Source organism: Bos taurus, chromosome 9, assembly GCF_002263795.3.
Source record: "Bos taurus isolate L1 Dominette 01449 registration number 42190680 breed Hereford chromosome 9, ARS-UCD2.0, whole genome shotgun sequence".
Lineage (NCBI taxonomy): Eukaryota > Metazoa > Chordata > Mammalia > Artiodactyla > Bovidae > Bos > Bos taurus.
The window spans coordinates 82,666,877-82,688,308 of NC_037336.1; the positions used below are offsets into that span (position 1 = coordinate 82,666,877).

Consider the following 21,432-nt stretch of genomic DNA (forward strand, 5'->3'; position numbering starts at 1 on the left):
GGTATTTGATGACTGCCTGATCATGAGAAGCCTGGCTCTGGGCCCTGCCTGCCTTGACTTGGTGTTTCTGTTACTGGAGCAAGAACCCTGGTGGTCATGTTCTCAAATTCCATACTTAGACTGCAATTGCTAAAGACACAGAAGGTATACAGCTGTCTCCAGAATGCAAATAGGAAGCTAAACCTTTCACCCTTATTTGTATTCCCTTCTACTTTCACACACACACATACATGCATGCATTCACAGAGATAAGGCAGTGCCAAATTTTACCTTTCAAGAACAATACATCACACAACAGATATAATTTCTATCATTTTAAATAGTTATTTGTATAACATTTTTACATACACATTCAAATTATATTTTACAAATGTGCAGACACCCTTTTTCTTTTTTTACAAAATTATATCATATGAAGTAGAATAACACTTTATGAAGATGCATGGTCTGGTATTTCTGAGAATCCAGGCAGCCTCTTATGTATAACAAGCAATCTTATCAACCTGTATGTACTTGCCTTTATCCATCTTAATGGGGAATAACTTAAGGTGTTCAGGTAAGTAGTTTTTATGGTTGAATCATAGGAATTTATGTAATGTACAGAAGCATTCTCACTGTTCTTCTGACCTATTAACCTCCCCTAAATTTATCAGTTCAAGGGAAAGGAGAAAATAAAAAAAAAAGAATTTCCTTCTACAAGAGGAATTGGACTCAAACTCTAGCTTTGAGGATTAATGTTATTTCAGGGAAAATATTTTTGTTTACAAATGCTAAAGTCCAGGCCAACATGGGCATGGTGGATACAGGAAAATTTCATTTGTTAAGCAGCAGGAAGATCAACCTACCTTTCATTGGTCTAAGTGGCTTAGGTGACTGATTAAAAGCATCAGAAACTGCCTCACATGATTTTTTTTTTCCAAAAATGGATCATATCTATCCTTTGGGTACAAATACATCTTATGAAAGAATAGATCCAAATGACCAGAAATATAAAAATTTCTTTTAGCAAGACATTTTTTGTGTGTAGTAAGTGGGAAGGAGTTACCAGAAATTTAACAGAGTTAAGAGTGATTGAAAAGTCCAGCTTCAGATAAGTCTGCCTGACTGTAGGATGGAGCTGTGCACAGTCCAGCAGGCAGGGTGACCTTACCTCTTCTCCTTCTGCTCTTAACATCAATGTTCAAGACCCATGGGCCTTGCAGGTGTACCACACGGAAGGTACTGTTGGTAAATGTTCTATGGCCAGTGTGCACATCCCTGCAAACACTGCAGGATCACACACAGACGAAGACACCATGCACTATCTGTAGCATACATATATCTAGATGCTTTACCCAAAGGCCAAGATTTGTATTTCAGAACCGAAATGATCATTCTTCTTCCTATGTCTCTTTTTTTTTTTTGAAAAATTACTTTTATTTAAATTTAAAAAGCATAAAGAAAAAATACAGTGAACACCTGTTATCCCCCACCCAAAATAAAAAAAAAAAAAAGGATTACCTGGTTCTCTTTAAAGGACCATTCTTTTGTTCTTTCATCAAACAATGGTAATGATAAATGGAAGCATTTCCTGTCCAGGTACTCTTACTCGGCAACTAAAATAGTGGTATTTCACCTTGTGTCTGTGTCCTCTATTTAACTGGAGTGTGAAACCATTAATACCAGGCAGACAGGAGGGCCTGTAGCAGTGTAGACCTTAAGACGAACGTGTGATAAAACACAGGCCTCAAAGACCAGCCCCAGATCTCACTCTTTTCAACCTGGGACCCACCCTGACCAAGCAACTAATTTTTCTTCAAATATTGGACAACATGATTTGGACACAAAGAGTAAACAGATACCACAGTGGATTAAAAAATCATATCAAGTCCAGATTACAGTAAAGGGAAGAGTGCGGACGAGCACGAGAACAAAATGGTAAGAGAAAACAGGCCTGAGTGACTGCTTGTGCCTTTTTGTTTTCTGATCTTATAAATACACCTGTAGAAAACCTGGAAAACATAAAGGCAGAGAAAAGTAACTAATAATTCTGTCCAGTCTTGGTAGCAGCTTTCTAACTGGGTTTTCAAAATGCAAAATGTATGCAGCTTTTTTCCACCATAATGTAAGTATTTCACCATGTGAGAACACTACTTCCTAACTTAAGGGCTATATACTATTCTACTTCACAGACTGTAGAGGGTCTAACATTTAAATAGGAAAACGAGAAACTGTATGGGTTCATCTTTTTAAAATGATTCCTCTTTATAAATGCTTATGAGAAGCATTCAAGCCAAATTCTTCTAGAAAGTGTCAGTTTACTGTCCCAGGATAAGTCTGGAGGATTTGGCTTTTGGAGTTACACAGCTTAGCAGCCAATAAAGGCAGCATTTACTCCAGTGGTTTTCAGCCCTACCTCCAGGCTAGAGTGACCCAGGCCCTGAGCCCAGTCCAGCCCACCCAGAATCTCTAGAACCACGTGTCTGTCTTTTTCTAACCACTTCAATGACTCTGTGAAGGACGGTTGGGAATAGCACTGGGCTGACAACCTGGGGGTACCCACTGAGTGTAGAGGCCAGGCTCCCCTTCTTACTAGATGGCCTCACTTTGATTTTCTTCTTGTCAGGGTCACACACAACAGCATGCCTGCTGAGGCTCTGCTTCATGGCAAAGGTCTTGCCACAACCAGTGTGCTCACACATGAAAGGGCGCCGTTCCTCGTGGAAGGAGAGAATATGGCTCTGCAGGGTGACCACAGTGGTGTAGGTGTGGCCACAGTCTTCCCGTGGACACCGGCACAAGTTCTGCTCGGGGGCGTGCATCCTCATGTGCTGCTTCAGGAAGTTCTTGCACTTAAACGTTCTTCTGGCAGGCGCCACACATTATGTCCTCTTTAGGGGTCTCTCTCACTTGTTTTAGAAGCTCTGTCCATGTTTTTGCCACAAAAGAACATTCTTTTCGACAGATATAGCCCTCGTGGACCTTCCTGTGCCACTTCAGACTGCTGGGGGAGGAAAAGTGTTTTCCACATCCCTCACGGGCACACTTGAACAGCGGCCACATCCCTCACGGGCACACTTGAACAGCGGCTCGTTGGTGTGCTGGCACTGGTGGATTTTCAGTTGCTGATGTTTCCTAAAGGTCTTCTCACAACCTTTGAAACTACACGCATTATTGTTTTTGCTGGTTTTACATATTTGTGGTCAAAATGTTTCTCCAAGTTTTATTTTCTGTTGAATTTTTGATGACAGCCGCTAGCTGTACAAAGGACTTTTCAAGGGTGTGAACCAGGGCGTGGCAGCTGAGACTGTAGTCCCTGACCAAGGCCTTGCCACACCCTTCATCAGTTCAATTCAGTTCAGTTGCTCAGTCATGTCCGACTCTTTGTGACCCCATGAACCGTAGCACGCCAGGCCTCCCTGTCATCACCAACTCCTGGAGTTCATCCAAACTCATGTCCATCGAGTTGGTGATGCCATTCAACCATCTCATCCTCTGTTGTCCCCTTCTCCTGCCCTCAATCTCTCCCAACATCAGGGTCTTTTCAAATGAGTCGGCTCTTCGGCCAGCATCAGGTGGCCAAAGTATTGGAGTTTCAGCTTCAACATCAGTCCTTCCAATGAACACCCAGGACTGCTGATCTCCTTTAGTATAGACTGGTTGGATCTCCTTTCAGTCCAAGGGACTCTCCAGAGTCTTCTCCAACACCACAGTTCAAAAGCATCAATTCTTCTGCACCCAGCTTTCTTTATAGTCACAAACATAGGGTCTCTTCCCCGCCCCCTGCTCCCAGTACTCGTGTAGGTGCGCGTCTAGCTTCCAAGCCTTGTTGTAATCGGCACTGCAGTTGGTGAAGGAGCAGATGAACCTCCGAGGGGCCACTGGGGGAGGCGGGGCGGCAGGGCGGCACTCTCGCCAACTGCAACGAATGGGTCGGTGATAGTCAGGGACAACACCGCCTCAGTGACAGAGGCCGGCGGCTCCAGGTTCCTGGGGGTGAAGAACTCAGCCACGTGCTGACTCACATGCCGTGAAACCAGTGACTACCGACTGCTTCCGGAGACCCTACGCGTGGGCCCACTGCACTTCCGGGGGCGTGATCCCGGAGGGGCGGGCTCTTCCTATGTCTCTTTTCGTCAGTGAGATACTGAAGAAAAATGGCAGAGGTCTCTCCTCCAAGGCGGTTTTCAAGTAAGAAGGTTAGTTAAACATGGGGAGAGAAGCCAGAGGACCTTCCTTTGTCCCTGGAGCTAATCACCCACCTCCCAAAGGTCTCCTCTCCTCCCACATCTCATACTGACTCCAGAGATGCTGATAGAAGCGGGTCACATCCAGCTTTCAATTTCTGCTTTCAATTCCCGCTTTCAATTCCCTTGTCTTTATTGGCATGACATGGTGTACAAGTGTTGCCAAAATTAATACATCATGTTTTCTTACAAGTAGTGTTTGGTGTCTTCATATTTCTGTTACAGGGACAATGCTGACTACTTGTAAGTCTTCTTGTTCTTTATTGATTCAGCCAAGAAGAGTGCAAGTATGTACTTCGCTCTCACTAATCAAGGTCGATTTATTAGTTTTGATGGAGGAAAATGTAATTTCTAACTTCTCTGTGAGCAGAACTGATGAGAAGCCCTGATTTTATAACTCAGCAGTGCCGTCCATGATCAAAAGCATGGGTGCCACGTCAGCCTGCATTCAAATCTAGGCTCTGCCATTTTTTAGGAACAAATTGCTTCTCTGTCTCTGGTTTTTGTCTGTGTAACTTTTGTACTTTTTGAATTTTGTAATATGAACATACGTTACTTATTCAGAAAGAAGTAAAAATATTAAAAAAAAAAAAAAGCCAAGCAGGTGTGCCACACAAGACATACCAAAAGAGGAAAATCTGGAGTTGTTGTTTGGATAATACCATAGTAATCAGATCTGAGATGCAGAGATCCTACACTTGAGAATGAGAGGAAAGAGGGTGGGTTGATCGGAAAACACAGCCTAGGCTTTGAAAGAGAGACAGAAGGAATGAGGTTGGGTTCCACTGTGGCAGCTGGTTGACATTTGTTTCAAGAAACAGGTTCTCCCATTGGGATTCTTCCTGTCAAATCCTCCTGCCCTCACTACCTGCCCTTTATTCCCACCCCTCTTTTCTACCCACCTTTATAATTTCTTTGATAAATTCCAAATCAGGACTCAACTTCAGAAGCTTCGTCATCTTTCCATTCTCCATCTCACTAGGGACTTTCCAATGTATATGATCCCAGTATATTTGAAAGGGTTTTTTTTTTTTTTTTTAAATCATAATTCCTCTCTTCTGTTATTGTGGAACCCAAGCCTTCATCCCTTCTAGCTACAGGAATATGGCAGGTTGTTTGCACAGAAAACAGTAATATTGATACTCCTCTCATTCCTGAATCCATAGCCTATGATTTGTAGCTCTTTCTATGAGAAACTGGGGACTATTTCCTGATGGTTAGAGCCTGGACTGGTTTCATGACTTGCTTTGGCTAGTAGAATGTAGTGGAAGTGATGTTATGAGAACTCTGAAGCTTCCGTTCAACCCCTCTTGGAATGCTGCTCTGAGTCCACTATGTCGAGAAGCTGGGTCCACCATGTGGGAGAGAACCCAGATGCTCCCCTGTCAGACGTATGGGAGGAGCCATCTCAGATCAGAGTTGAGCTGCCAGGTGACTACAAGGGCCTGAGTGACCCCAGCCAGACCGTCCCACATTGCTGAGTGCCAGAATCATGAACAAAACAACTTATTTTAAGCCACCAAGTTTTGGGTGGTATGTTATGCAGAATAGAAAACTGAGGCAAGGCTTCTGAATAAATTTAGTGTTCAAATATTCCCTATGGTTTATCATTAGCTGCAGCTGATAATTCACACACTGGTAGATAGCAGTCACAGTTAAGGGAGGAAATTGTAGGTGAGCAGGTGGAAGCCCTGGACCTGGACCTGATAGAGCTCTTTCTCCCCAAAAATAGCAGCATAATTGTTGGCAGCAGTTTTTCCCACAGATATTAATTTTTCACTTACTGAGAAAATAGGTATATAGCAGAGATCACAAATTTTCATCCCTATCTTTTATTGGTGGTAAACATCTAGACTAGAGTGTACACTTCTCCTCAATTCTAGATCTTTTCTGCAACTATTTAGGAATGTAGTCGCCATAGACAGGGTTTTCTTGTCTGCAAAGTCTGGATATGCCATCCTGAATTAGAAGGGAAGTGAGTTGCTGTTACAATTGGTAGATGCAAAAGGAACCTGGAAGAGGGAGGAGGCAGAACAGGAGTGTACCCCCACTGAGCTGGTGTTGTACCAAATGACCCATAAAGTCTAGAACCAAACCCAGCCCCAGGGAATCTGATTTGGGATTATTGTGGAGCAGGGCACAGATAGCTAAACATCCACAGGGGGAGCTAGTTACATGAAAAAGTACAGTACAGGGTGAACAATGGAATCTGATGAAGCCTGGTGAGTAGAGAGTGTGTGCAGCATTTAAAGGGGGCACTCATACTCTGCTCTGTGAATTTCTTCAAATGAAAACCCAGTGTTGCCAGGATTTCCAATTTTAGGGGGAGGAGCTAAAGATTTGGATTATCCCTTGACGTCACTAAAGTTTTAAATGTTAATTGACAATTTTAGAAGAATGTGAAATCCTAGGAAGACCACATAAATAATGTATATAGGACTCTTGTTTGTAACACCTGACGTATAGTCAGAAATGATATTCACTATCTTTAACAGTTGATAAATTCACCATGTTGAACAACTGGTGTGTCTGCTACAGTCGCGGTGCTAACTAAGCCTATGCTTAACTGGATATTAACCTTCAGTTGCTGGATTAGGACTAAATGGGGAGGATACAGGGGCAAGCCATGGGAAGCTAGAGCCATTGGGAGGGTCTCAGGGCAGGTCCAGGGGTAATGGCTATTTCGTAACCAGTGTGGAATGATTTCAGTATCTTAACGAGGGGTAGCGTCTACTGGTATGGCTCAGATTATCAACTCTGCAACAAAGAGAGTGAGTTCACAGTATCTGACATTTTTTCTGTATTTTATTTTCAGTTTTATCATTAAAGGCAAAAAGATTAATGTAAAGTCTTGCTATTGAATATCATAGCAGTTTTTGCTTTTATTCTCAAATAGCTCCTCTAGGGCCCAGCTGTTGTCTCCACAGCAACTACTTCTGTTTTTATAAATCTTAGATTGTGAAGAGATGAGAAGGAAGCAAGAGTAATGGCTAAATCTTTGCAAACCAAGATTTTCTTTTAAACATAAAAAAGTTTGTAATAAAAGCTGGGGTCCTTAGCCTTCCAATTTACAGCCATATCTTGAGTGCCCGAGTGCTGGTTATAATCTAGACAAATGAAATTTATGGCCCAATCCATCAAATATTTATTAAACAATCACTGTGCATCCAGCACTTTGCTAGGTATTGTCAGGGATTCAAAAGGAAAACCAATATTTAAAAGACCATCTCAGTTTCATAGAGAAACAGAAGAGATACCACAGTGATAGTTGAATCAGCATACAAGGAGGAAGTGGGTTGATCTGAGTAGAACTGGGTGTTGAAGAATGATGACAGAAGAGCTGAGGAAAGCAGAAAAAAATGGAATTCTAAGCTGACAAAGCTTATCTTCTTTCTCTACTTACCAGGGTGTTTAACTTAAATCAGTTATTTCCCTTCCTATAGACACGGCCAGGGCTAGCACCATCATGCTTCACAGTGCTATTAGAAGCCCAAGTTTCCCAGGTCATTCTTCAGTATCCCAGTATATATACTGCTGAGTATATGATCAAACCACCTGATTTCCATCCCATTCCAGTTCCCCACACCTTCCCGCACATGCGAGCTGTTGCACGTTCAGTGGACAAAGTCAACAGCAACTGCCTTTAACAAGCCTCAGTCCCTTTTCTGGACATTGTCTTCATGATCTAGATAGAATTGAAATTAGCTACACCCTTGGAGTATTGCTTTCTTTGGAGTATCATCAAGTAAAATTCCCCCCATTCCCCCACCATGTGCCTAGACCAGCAGGTGTTTATGCCCTCCTTGCTCTTCATTTACTTTCAATTTTTTTTCTCTTCTTTTTTTATTAAGACAAAACAAAAACAATTAAACCAAAAACACAGATCTTAAAATCAGACTGTATCCTGTTGCCCCTGCTTTTTGCTTCAGCACAGACTGGCAGACTATACCTATGAATACACTAAAACTGGACCACAGTCCTCTTCCCCATTATCACTCTGTTATCAGTCTGATCAATTTCAAATTCCAGGGAGAGGATTTCCCTACACAGTGGCCCTTGTATTATAGCTTTGTGACCTCCTCTATAGTAATGATCTTTTTCTCCACATTACAGCCATCCACTTTGTGGATCTATTACAGATTTTGTTACCACCCTAAATCTTACATCCCTGCACTCAATATTGGCAACTGACTTCTAACTTCCATCTCTTATACTTCTAGCTCCCTTTATCCAGCATTTCCACTCCAGAAATCTTTCAAACTTGTGAGGACATCTCATCTGTTGACTATTGAATTTATTTTCTTTACTCTTCCTTACATTTCCTCACTCATAAAATATTTGTACACTGATGTTAGGAGAAAATTCAGAGAGCTTTACTTTATATGAATCTTTTATTGAGTGAGAAATAAACTTTCATGAACAGGGATGCTTCAGACCTGAAACTGGTAAGAAGTTCAGAGGCACCATGTTCTGGGATGGCTTATAAAGTGAAAGTGAGAAAGCTGTTTAACTTTCAAAATGATTGGTTATTACAGTGGGGATTTCCAGATGGCAGGGGATTGGTTAAAAGTGATTATGTCATTTTATTTAAAAAGGTGACTTAAGTTTCATTTATGATTATCAGACATATATACAAGAAATAATTTTTGCTCATGTTCATGAAATAAATTTTGCTTGCTGGTTTTGTCTGCCTGGGGAATCTTCAAACTAGGTCTCTATTTCATTTTATTTTAATATTAATATTTATCCTGTATGCTATTTAAAATATGAAACTCCTCTTTGATCTCATTCCTACCTCCATCACCCCTGAAGTTGTCATAATATTTTTTAATATTAATTTTTAAAATTTTAAAAACTCTAAAGTGAAAATGCATAATTTGCACTTTTAATACATATTTATGCATCCCTAAAGATACGTAGAATTATTTAGCATGTTTTTAGATTCTATAAGAATTGTATTATACTGTATATATTTTACCAATTGCCTTTGTTGCTCGGAATTGTTTGTTAAATTCACTTGTGTTGGTGCATGGAATCCAGTTCTTCCATTTTCATTTGTTGTAAATTACAGAACACACAACAATGTATAAATTGAATGAATATGCCACAATTTATTCATTCATTCATCAGTGGACATTATGTTGCCTGTTGTTATTGTGAACATTGCTCATTTCTGTTACAAACAATGCTGATCATATAGGTTTTCTTTTTTCCATCTTCTTCTTTCCTCAAGCTTGAATAGTTTGTAACTCTGTACTTGGAACATAGTATTTTATACAGGGGTCAACGTTGTAACCTGCTGGCCAAATCCATCCAGCTTCCTGGTTTTATAAATAAAATTATTTTCTAGTTTCATGGAGATATAATTGACACATACCATTGTGTAAGTTTAAGGTGGACAGCCTGTTGTCCACCCTACATATTACAAAATGACTGTCACCATAGCTTTAGCTAACAACCATATCACATCACATAATTACCATTTTTTTCTGCTTAATTGTCTTAGTAATTAATTTATTATATTTTTTTATAATTTTTAAAGCAATGTACATATATTAATGTCCAAATAATTTTAAAAGCGGCATGCAAGTACTCCAGAAGTTTTAAGACATAAATATAATAACACCCATTTTTGCTCTACCAATTAGAGGTAACTTCTATGTCATGTTTTATATTTCCTTTTAGACCCTTTATCTGTACTTTTTTGTGTGTGTTTACAAAGAACAATTTTGAGAGGACAGTCTCTGGATGAAAGTGGTGACTTTTCATATAAGATATACAATCTCTACTTTCAAGAGGTTTTAGCTAACTGACTTCACCTGATCCACGGGCAGTCACTCTGGTCTCATCACTGTTTTATCTCCTCCTAGAGATTTACATCCAAAAATATATGAGAGAACAATAGGCCTTAACAATGGAGTGCCCAGGAAGTCAAGTGAAAATGGGCCCTTTTATGTTGCTCTGTTTCATTTGATCCTGAAATCACCATGACCACACCATTGTATTTGCTTTGCTAGAGTAGGAAGTACACAAAATAAAATGTTGTGTTTTATATTTGGCAGTAAATTTTGTAAGAGGAAGCTCATCACTAAGAAACTTTATCACTTAGGCAAAGTTTCTATCAGAGACGTTAGAGCCTAGTGTTCAAAATCAAAACTATGGGACCAGTTCAAATTCTGCCTCTGCTAGTTTCTAGTTCTTTGATCTTGGGCAATGTATTATCCACTGGATGTTTCAATTTCTTCGTCTGTCAAATAGGCATAATTATTGAACTAACTCCCTATGGCTACTGTGAAGATTCAGTGGGTTAAAAATATATAAACTTACTTAGACAATTACCGGACATGTAGTAAGTATATTTAGCATACCTACTTATTACTAAAATGAGCACATCTCACATTTTTTGAGAGAAAGAATAAATTAACTTATAATACAAAGTCACTTTTTGAAGGCAGAAATACTCATCTGATCTATGGCAGTGCTGGTTCAATATGGCACAGGTACTGAATTTTACTGAATTGTAACATTATGCAACTCAGGAAAGCCTTAGATAGTATTAATATTTATACTATTTTCCTAAGGATTTTATTTAGGTTGATCCTCCTTTTTCATTCTTGCAGAATCTTCAGGAAAACAGTCCTTTTTTGAAAACTATGCAATGTGCTTTTCTTCCTCCTTTAAGACTAATTTTCATTTTAATTGTGTCCTAAAGGACATAGCCAGACAGAGAGCAAGACCCAGAGCCACATTTCTGTCTTAGTGATAGTGTGAACTTGAACCAGTGCCTCAATCTTTCTGAGTATTAGTTTTCTCAACTCTGAATTCAGCAGAGTAACATTTATTTTCTCTGAATTGCATAGGTATTGTGAGGACCAAATGAGATAATGTGAAAGCTAAGAATACAGTATTATACCAGTTGTTGTTCAGTCCCTCAGTTGTTTCCACCTTTTTGCGACCCCATGGACTGCAGTACACCAGGCCTCCCTGTCCTCCACTATTTCCCAGAGTTTGCTCAAACTCATATGCATTGAGTTGTTGATGTCATCCAATCATCTCATCCTCTGTCATCTCTTTCTCCTCCTGCCCTCAATCTTTCCCAGCATCAGGGTATTTTCCAATGAGTCGGCTCTTTGCATCAGGTGGCCAAAGAATTGGAGTTTCAGCTTCAGCATCAGTCCTCCCAATGAATATTCAGAGTTGATTTCCTTTAGGATTGATTGGTTTGTTCTCCTTGCTGTCCAAAGAACTCTCAAGAGTCTTCCCCAACACCACAGTTCAAAAGCATCAACTCTTTGGCACTCAGCCATTTTATGGTCCACCTCTCACAACCATAAATGACTACTGGAAAAACCATAGCTTTGACTATACAGACCTTTGTTGGCAAAGTGATGTCTGTGCTTTTTAATACACTATCTAGGTTTGTCATAACTTTTCTTCCAAGGAGCCAGCATCTTTTAATTTCATGGCTGCAGTCCCCATCCACAGTGATTTTGGAGCCCAAGAAATAAAATCTGTACTGTTTCCACATTTTACCTTTCTATTTGCCATGACGTGATGGGACCAGATGTCATCATCTTCGTTTTTTGAGTGTTGTTTTTTAAGCCAGCTTTTTCACTCTCCTCTTTCACCTTCATCATGATACAGTTGACTGTGATCACCTCTTCCAGTCTACTGATGCCACAATGACACCCAGTGAGCACTGCTCCTCAGTAGAGCAGCAAGAATGCAACTCCTCAGTGTGAACTATGGGAAAGTATATATGAAATAAAATGGGTGTTTTTCTAGGAATGTAAGGGAGTAGCATCCAGAAAGATGGTGTCAAATGTACTTTTCCCACTTAGCTTCAATTTTCATTGTGATAAATCAAAGCTGCTGCTGCTAAGTCACTTCAATCGTGTCCGACTCTTGCAACCCCATAGACAACAGCCCACCAGGCTTCCCCGTCCCTGGGATTCTCCAGGCAAGAACACTGGAGTGGGTTGCCATTTCCTTCTCCAATGCATGAAAGTGAAAAGTGAAAGTGAAGTTGCTCAGTCATGTCCGACTAGTAGTGACCCCATGGACTGCAACCTACCAGGCTCTTCTGTCCATGGGATTTTCCAGGCAAGAGTACTGGAGTGGGGTGCCATTGCCTTCTCCATTCTCTTAAATATTTAAATATCTCTTCGGTGAATATCTCACTTTTTTTTTGGAGTGGCAGAGGACACTGAACAAATAATTTTCCAGAAAACTGGCCTCTTTATTTCTATCCCCTGTGCCTTTTCCCAGGCAACAGGTTGTGCCAGTAAAGTAAGCAGGGTTGATTCAGTCCGTAATGCTATTAGATGGCATGGGCTTCGGAGACACTGAAATTTGATTTCTCTTGCCCAAGATAGAATTTCTCCTTGTAAAATTAGAGCTTATGTAAATTTTGCAATCTTATTAGATTTTGCAATCCCTTATTAGAATTTTGGTTCTCTCTAATATATTAAATGTCCTTCCCATTCTCATGGCAGACATATATATTGCAAGCACACTAGAGGCAGGCATTGGAACAGGTACTATAAATGTATCATAACCCTGCTTTTGGTGAGTTTATACTGTGAGATATAGTACTTGTGTCCTGCCATTTGCAAAAGGATTTTGAGTGATATATATAATTAAAATTAAGGAAAGGAAGAGAAATAAAAATGAAAGAGACCCCACATCAGAAAAACATATCAGTAGATTTCACTTGTCCCCTACAATGAGTTAATCACTATTCTTTGAAAATGGATTGGCTTCAGTTATGTCACCTCCTAAAGAAAAAGAGATTCAACTCAAGCTACATAGTCAAATACGCCAATAAACTTATCTGTCCCACCACTGCTATGCACACTTTTCTAGACAGGTGAGGGTTTCTCTGATTAAACGTAGGCCATTGTAATCCTTATTTTATTTATTTATTTGAAATTTTATTTTATTTAACTTTACAATATTGTATTGGTTTTGCCATATATCAAAATGAATCTGCCACAGGTATACATGTGTTCCCCATCCTGAACCCTCCTCTCTCCTCCCTCCCCGTACCATCCCTCTGGGTCTTCCCAGTGCACCAGCCCCAAGCATCCAGTATCGTGCATCGAACCTGGACTGGCAACTCATTTCATATATGATATTATACATATTTCAATGCCATTCTCCCTAACCCTAACCCTAACCCTAATCCTTATTTTATTACAGAAACATTGTTCAAATAGGCAAATGTGGTATTGACTTTTTATATGGAAAATGGTATACATGAATCTAACCCAGTTAAGGTATTTTTGTTTGTTTTTTAGAGGCCTCAAATAATTATAGCTCAGCTGCTTGTTAGGGATAAACTAAGGGAAAATTTGGACACACTAATGCATAGATGCTGCACTCTTAGAGCAAATTCTCTTAACAGATTCATTCCCTCATTCATTTATCAAATATACAGTTGATGCTTGAACAAAGTCAGAGTTAAGAGTGTCAACTCCCTGCACTGTTGAAAATTCAATTATAATTAATAGTCAGCCTTCCATTTCTATGGTTAGCCAGCTTCTGTGGATTCAACCAACTGCAGACCATGTACTACTTGAATACTTACTATTGAAAAAAAAATCTGGATATAAGTGAACCCAGGCACTTCAAACCCATGTTGTTCAAAGACCAATTATGTATAGTACAATGTTCTGTTTTGTAACTTAATCAAAGTCTTTGCTGGTTTCAGCATGCAGTGTGTTTAGGATCACTACATGGGTGTTTCAGGAACCAAAGACTGAGTGTGCTAATGAATCCTACAAATGAAAACGAAAGTCAAACAGGCAGATTAGAACATGAAGGCAACAAAATCATTTCACTTTTAAATTGTTTAAAATAAAATGTATGCCTGCTCTGAGGATGTCATAGCTGCAGAGTTAATCAAATAACTATTTTGACAAGCATTGGAACCCACCAATTGGTATAGATGCTAGATTTTTCAAGTAGCAAGAAATCTTTTCATGGGAACTTTTGTGATGTTAAGAAATTGATCACATATTTTAAAGTGACTACAGAAATTATACTTACTGAGTCTCAACTGGTGGAATCTCTAGAATTCATCATCCATAGACTGTATAATTAATAATGGTAGGTAACATTTACTGTGGATTTACTAAGTGACAGAAACACTGCTAAGTGATTTACACAAGCAATCTACTCTCTGTTGTAGAAAATATTAGGTCTTACCTCCCACTCCAAGAGTTTCTGCTCCAGAATGTGATTTTTCATCACTCAGTTTATAAAAATGAGTTAAATTTAGTTTTATGTTCCACAAATCTTTATTGAGTACTTACTACACATCAGACATTGGACTAATGCTAAGGATGAAAGAGGCTATGCTCTTAGCAAATGTAAATTTTAAAAGTTTCATCTAAAGAATTTGGTATGTCCACCCCCAACATCAACAGATCCTAGCTCTGGAAAAGGGAAAGATTACCCACTCTGGTATTCTTGTCTGGGAAATCCCATAGACAGAGGAGCCTGGTGGGCTACAGTCCATGGGTTCGCAAAGAGTTGGACATGCCTGAGTGAGTAACACTCCCCCCTTTTCAGGCTGAGTACAAAGGGAAACTCACCTACATTGTTTGACTGTTTGGATGTTATAAGCAAAGCTCACAGTCTTTAATAGAATAAGGTCTATTCTCCTCCTTTGACAAATATGTTTTCCTAATGCTATGGAGGGATGGGATCTTAATTGGAATTCTGTGCTGAAACATAGAGTTGAGGAAAAAACACATCTCAGTGTTAACCTCTACCTGGGGTACTTCTCGTCTTGTTCATCCCACATCCAGAGGCACTTCACATACATTCATGTATATTCACATGTCTGTGCACAGCCTCCCTTTGACTATCCCTTAGGCATAAGGATGATCACATATGTAGTGTGATCCATCCTCAGGGGAATAGACTACATTTCATAGAGCCCTAGAATCAGGCCCAGGACCAGTAAGCAAGAAACTCTGTGAACTCTGATACCCAAGCATGACCTAGAGAGAGAGAGAGGTGTGGGGTCCTGGCATCTAAGTTGTGTTAGTACCATGAACCCCTACTGTGAGGGGTGATGCAGAACCAAAAGTGGGCCCAGAGGGTGCCCTCTATACCAGGTATCGGCCTCCTTCCAGGGAACTGGGCCACACAGCAGGAGGCGAGAGGCGGGTTACCCAGCAAAGTTTCATTTGCATTTAAACCACACCCTATAGGTTCATGTTAGCATTCCACTGGTTCTTTATTATGGTGTACTGTATAATTATTTCATTATATATCACAATGTGGTAATAATGAGAGCTTCCGTAGTGGCTTAGATGGTAAAGAAGCTGACTGCAATGCAAGAGACCTGGGTTCAATCCCTGGGTAGGGAAGATCCCCTGGAGAAGGGAATGGCTACCCACTCCAGTATTCTTGCCTGGAAATAATAGAAACAAAGTGCACAATACATGTAAGGAGCTTGAATTATCTCGGTCTAAAAATAGTAATTGCTGCAAGTGATGAGAGGTTAACCATCCCAGGTGAGGTTGATTGTGTGGTCCATTTACCTGTAGCTCATTCCTTGCCTTCAACCATAATGACCTGCAAGCATATGAAAGAATAACTAGAACTTTTTAGCACATGTGAAAGCCCCACTCAACTCATGCATGGGTGCTAAGTCACTTCAGTTGTGTCCAACTCTTTGCAATCCTATGAACTGTAGTCCTCCAGGCTCTTTGTCCATGGGATTCTCTAAGCAAGAACACTAGAGTGGATTGCGATGCCCTCCTCCAGGGAATCTTCTCAACCTAGGGATGAAACTCGCATCTTTTCTATCGTTTGCATTGGCAGGAGGGTTCGTTACCACTGGGGTCACCTGGGAAGCCACATTCAACCCATATTATTCACTTAAAACCCTCTCTTACCTGCCACACAAGTGCTCAGTTCAGCTCAGTTCACTCTCTCAGTCTTTTCTGACTCTTGCAACCCCATGGACTGAAGCACACCAGGCTTCCCTGTCCTTCCAGAGCTTGCTCAAATTCATGTCCAGCGAGTTGGTGATGCCATCCAATCATCTCATCCTCTATCGTCCCCTTCTCCTCCTACCTTCAATCTTTCCCAGAACGACCCTGATTCTGGTCATCAGGGTCATTTCCAGGGAGTCAGTTCTTCCCATCAGGTGGCCAAAGTATTGGAGTTTCAACTTCAGCATCAGTCCTTCCAATGAACATTCAGGACTGATTTCCTTTAAGATTGACTGGTTTGTTCTCCTTGCTCACCAAGGGACTCTCAAGAGTCTTCCCCAGCAGCACAGTTTAAAAGCATCAATTCTTTGGTGCTCAGCTTTCTTCACAGTTCAACTCTCACATCCATACATGACTACTGGAAAAACCATAGCTGCCAGAGTCCAACTCCAGCAACCAGGGATTCACCCTGAAGAGGTGAACGGTGTCGGCAATGAGACAGCCTCTCATTTTCCTATGGACTGCCTGTTTATTCCAAGTTTAAGATTCTCTTTTATACTTCGACAAAAACATTAGGCCAGAGGTTTGACATTTTCAGTTCCCCCTCTCCCAGATTTATCATCTCCATAAATCATCGTTGCTCTTCAAACAGAGTTCCTGCTTCACTGATTCTCTGGGAATCAGCCTTATCATCTATTATTTACCTCCTCTATTGTGTCCTATAGTTAACTTGTGACTACATTGTAACTCATGCTACATTCCTCAGTCTACTACTTATCTTCCTAAATCCTGTTTGCCCCTAACACCCTGAGCTCACTATCTCTTAAAAAGGCTTCTAGCTATAGTGTCTCTAAAAATTCCTAACTTGTATAAGCTATAGTAAAATATGCTAACTTTACAACATCCCTTAAATCTTTAACTTCTAACTATTTTAATTATTTCTAAGCCCTAAATTCAGTAAACTCCTTTGCCATAAACATTCTCCTCACAAATAGGCTTCAGATACAATCCCTCCCATGGCCTCAAGCTACAGCCTATGTGCTCATCCTGGAACACTCTTTTGTAAAAGTCCTTGAACAAATGTCAGTGATTAACTTTATGAATTATTTTCTGAGCACAACTGCAGAAGGCTTTGTGCCTTCTCATACTCCTCTCAAGAACAATAAGCACCTTAATATTCCTTTTCAGTCAACTCAGCCAAGGAGAGGAAAAGAAAGTCAGAATTACAAGGCCTAACTCCTTCATCCCGGGATCCGTGCCTGAGGAATGCGGAGAGGGGGCTGGGGGCCGTGCCTCCATTTTGTCAGTAATGCCTAACGCGGCTCCTGACACATAGCCTTGACTAGATGGACCTTTGTTGGCAAAATAATGTCTCTTCTTTTTAATATGCTATCTAGGTTGGTCATAGCTTTCCTTCCAAGGAGCAAGTGTCTTTTACTTCATGGCTGCAGTTACCATCTGCAGTAATTTTGGAGCCCCAAAATATAAAGTCTCTCACTGTTTCCATTGTTTCCCCATCTATTAGCTATGAAGTGATGGGACCAGATGCCATGATCTTAGTTTTTTGAATGTTGAGTTTTAAGCCAACTTTTTCACTCTCCTCTTTCACTTTAATCAAAAGGCTTTTTAGTTCTTTGTTGCTTTCTGCCAAAAGGGTGGTGTCATCTGAGTATCTGAGGTTACTGATGTTCTCCAGGCAATCTTGATTCCAGCCTGTGCTTCATCCAGCCCAGAATTTTGCATGATGTACTCTGCAAAAAGTTAAATAAGCACGGTGACAATATACAGCCTTGATGTACTCCTTTCCCGATTTGGAACCAGTCGGTTGTTCCATGTCCTGTTCTAACTGTTGCTTCTTGAGCTGAATAGAGATTTCTTACAGGGCAGGTAAGGTGGTCTGGTATTCCAATCTCTTGAAGAATTTTCCACAGTTTGTAGTGATCCACAGAGTCAAAGGCCTTGGCTTAGTCAATAAAGCAAAAGTAGATGTTTTCCTGGAACTCTCTTGCTTTTTTGATGATCCAAAGGATGCTGGCAATATGATCTCTGGTTCCTTTGCCTTTTCTAAATCCAGCTTGAACATCTGGAAGTTTATGGTTCACATACTGTTGAAGCCTGGCTTGGAGAATTTTGAGCATTACTTTCTAGCGTGTGAGATGAGTGCAATTGTGCAGTAGTTTGCACATTCTTTGGCATTGCCTTTCTTTTGGATTGGCATGAAAACTGACCTTTCCAGTCCTGTGGCCACTGCTGAGTTTTCCAAATTTGCTGGCATATTGAATGCAGCACTTTCACAGCATCATCTTTTAGGATTTGAAATAGCTCAACTGGAATTCCATCACTTACGCTGGCTTTTATTGTGGAAATGCTTCCTAAGGCCCACTTGGTTTTTATTGTAGAGATGCTTCCTAAGGCCCACTTGACCCCTGGAGTGATGGCCCATCCATCACTCTAGGATGTCTGGCTCTAGGCGGGTGATCACACCATCATGGTTATCTGGGACATGAACATCTTTTTTGTATAATTCTTCTGTGTATTCTTGCCACCTCTTCTTAATATCTTCTGCTTCTGTTAGGTCCATACCATTTCTGTCCTTTATTTTGTCCATATATGCATGAAATATTCCCTTGGTATCTCTAATTTTCTTGAAGAGATCTCCAGTTTTTCCCATTCTGTTGTTTTCCTCTATTTCTTTGCATTGTTCACTGAAGAAGGCTTTCTTATCTCTCCTTGCTATTCTTTGGAACTCTGCATTCAAATGGGTATATCTTTTCTTTTCTCCTTTGCCTTTCACTTTTCTTTTCTCAGCTATTTGTAAGGCCTCTTCAGACAACCATTTTGCATTTTTGCTTTTCTTTTTCTTGGGGATGGTCTTGATCCCTGTCTCCAGTACAATGTCATGAACCTCTGTCCATAGTTCTTCAGGCACTCTGTCTATCAGATCTAATCCCTTGAATCTATTTGTCACTTCCACTGTATAATTGTAAGGGATTTGATTTAGGTCATACCTGAATGGTCTCAAGAGGCAGGTCAGATGGTCTGGTATTCCCATATTTAACTTATATGCAGAGTACATCATGAGAAACGCTGGGCTGGAAGTAGCACAAGCTGGAATCAAGATTGCTGGGACAAATATCAATAACTTCAGATATGCAGATGACACCACCCTTATGGCAGAAAGTGAAGAGGAACTCAAAAGCCTCTCAATGAAAGTGAAAGAAGAGAGTGAAAAAGCTGGCTTAAAGCTCAACATTCAGAAAACTAAAATCATGGCATCTGGTCCCATCACTTCAAGGGAAGTAGATGGGGAAACAGTGGAAACAGTGTCAGACTTTATTTTTTGGCTCCAAAATCACTGCAGATGGTGACTGCAGCCATGAAATTAAAAGATGCTTACTCCTTGGAAGAAAAGTTATGACCAACCTAGATAGCATATTCAAAAGCAGAGACATTACTTTGCCAACAAAGGTCCGTCTAGTCAAGGCTATGGTTTTTCCAGTGGTCATGTATGGATGTGAGAATTGGACTGTGAAGAAAGCTGAGCGCCGAAGAATTGACGCTTTTGAACTGTGATGTTGGAGAAGACTCTTGAGAGTCTCTTGGTCTGCAAGGAGATCCAACCAGTCCATTCTAAAGGAGATCAGTCCTGGGTGTTCTTTGGAAGGAATGATGCTAAAGCTGAAACTCCAGTACTTTGGCCACCTGATGCGAAGAGTTGACTCACTGGAAAAGACTCTGATGCTGGGAGGGATTGGGGGCAGGAGGAAAAGGGGATGACAGAGGATGAGATGGCTGGATGGCATCACCGACTCGATGGATATGAGTTTGAGTGAACTCCAGGAGTTGGTGATGGACAGGGAGGCCTGGCATGCTGCGATTCATGGGGTCGCAAAGAGTTGGACATGACTGAGCTACTGAACTGAACTAAACTGAACTGAATGGTCTAGTGGTTTTCCCTTCTTTCTTCAATTTAAGTCTGAATTTGGCCATAAGGAGTTCATGATCTGAGCCACAGTCAGCTCCTGTTCTTGTTTTTGCTGACTGTATTGAGCTTCTCCATCTTTGGCTGCCAAGAATATAATCAACCTGATTTCAGTATTGACCATCTGGTGATGTCCATATGTGGAGTCTTCTCTTGTGTTGTTGGAAGAGGGTGTTTACTATGACCAGTGCATTCTCTTGGCAAAACTCTATTAGCCTTTGCCCTGCTTCATTTTATACTCCAAGGCCAAATTTGCCTGTTACTCCAGGTATCTCTTGACTTCCTAGTTTTGCACTGCAGTCCCCTATAGTGAAAATGACATCTCTTTGGGGTGTTCATTCCAGAAGGTCTTCCCATTCTATTATTTTCCTCTATTTGTTTGCATTGTTTACTGAAGAAGACTTTCTTATCTGTCCTTGCTATTCTTTGGAACTCTGCATTTAAATGGGTATATCTTTCCTTTTCTAGATCTTCATAGAACCATTCAACTTCAGCTTCTTCAGCATTATTGGTTGGGGTGTAGACTTGGAGTACTGTGATATTGAATTGTTCGCCTTGGAAATGAACAGAAACCATTCTGTAGTTTTTGAGTTTGGACCCCCAAACTGCATTTCAGACTCTTGTGTTGACTGTGAGGGCTATTCCATTTCTTCTAAGGGATTCGTGCCCACAGTAGTAGATATAATGGTCATCTGAGTTAAACTCACCCATTCCAGTCCATCTTAGTTTGCTGATTCCTAGAATGTCAACGTTCACTCTTGCCATCTCCTGTTTGACCACTTCCAATTTACCCTGATTCATGGACCTAACATTCCAGGTTCCTATGCAATATTATTCCTCACAGCATCAGGCTTTACTTTCATCACCAGTCACATCCACAAGTGCTAGGCAAATACATACACTCCTATCCCCCCAAACAAGGAAAAGACTATTGTTCAAAGACCAAGTTTATAGTTTTGTTTACCTTGTAACTAACATGTCTGCACTTTTTATCACTCAGTCTCCTTCTTTTGTTTTTAAACTCTGCCAACTTCTAAAGAACACGTGTCTGTATAGCTTCCAAGATAACTTTCTGATAGTCTAAAAGAGCCTATCTCTTTGATATTGTTTAGGAAATTGATAGTTGGGAGACCTTTCCCAAATGATTCTTAGCACTTAAAATTTTTTGAAGAATAGTCTCCTAAATGCAAATGTTACTGTTCTTTCATTTCATTTTTCATACATTCTTCATTTTTCTTTGGCACCATAATAACTTTTTTGTAAACTAAATTGG

General features: G+C 40.4%; 1 pseudogene; it reads right to left on the bottom strand.

The window, feature by feature from the left end:
• Window positions 1–1,365: 1,365 nt before the first annotated feature.
• Window positions 1,366–3,989, bottom strand: LOC783322 (transcription factor IIIA-like; annotated as a pseudogene).
• Window positions 3,990–21,432: the final 17,443 nt, after the last annotated feature.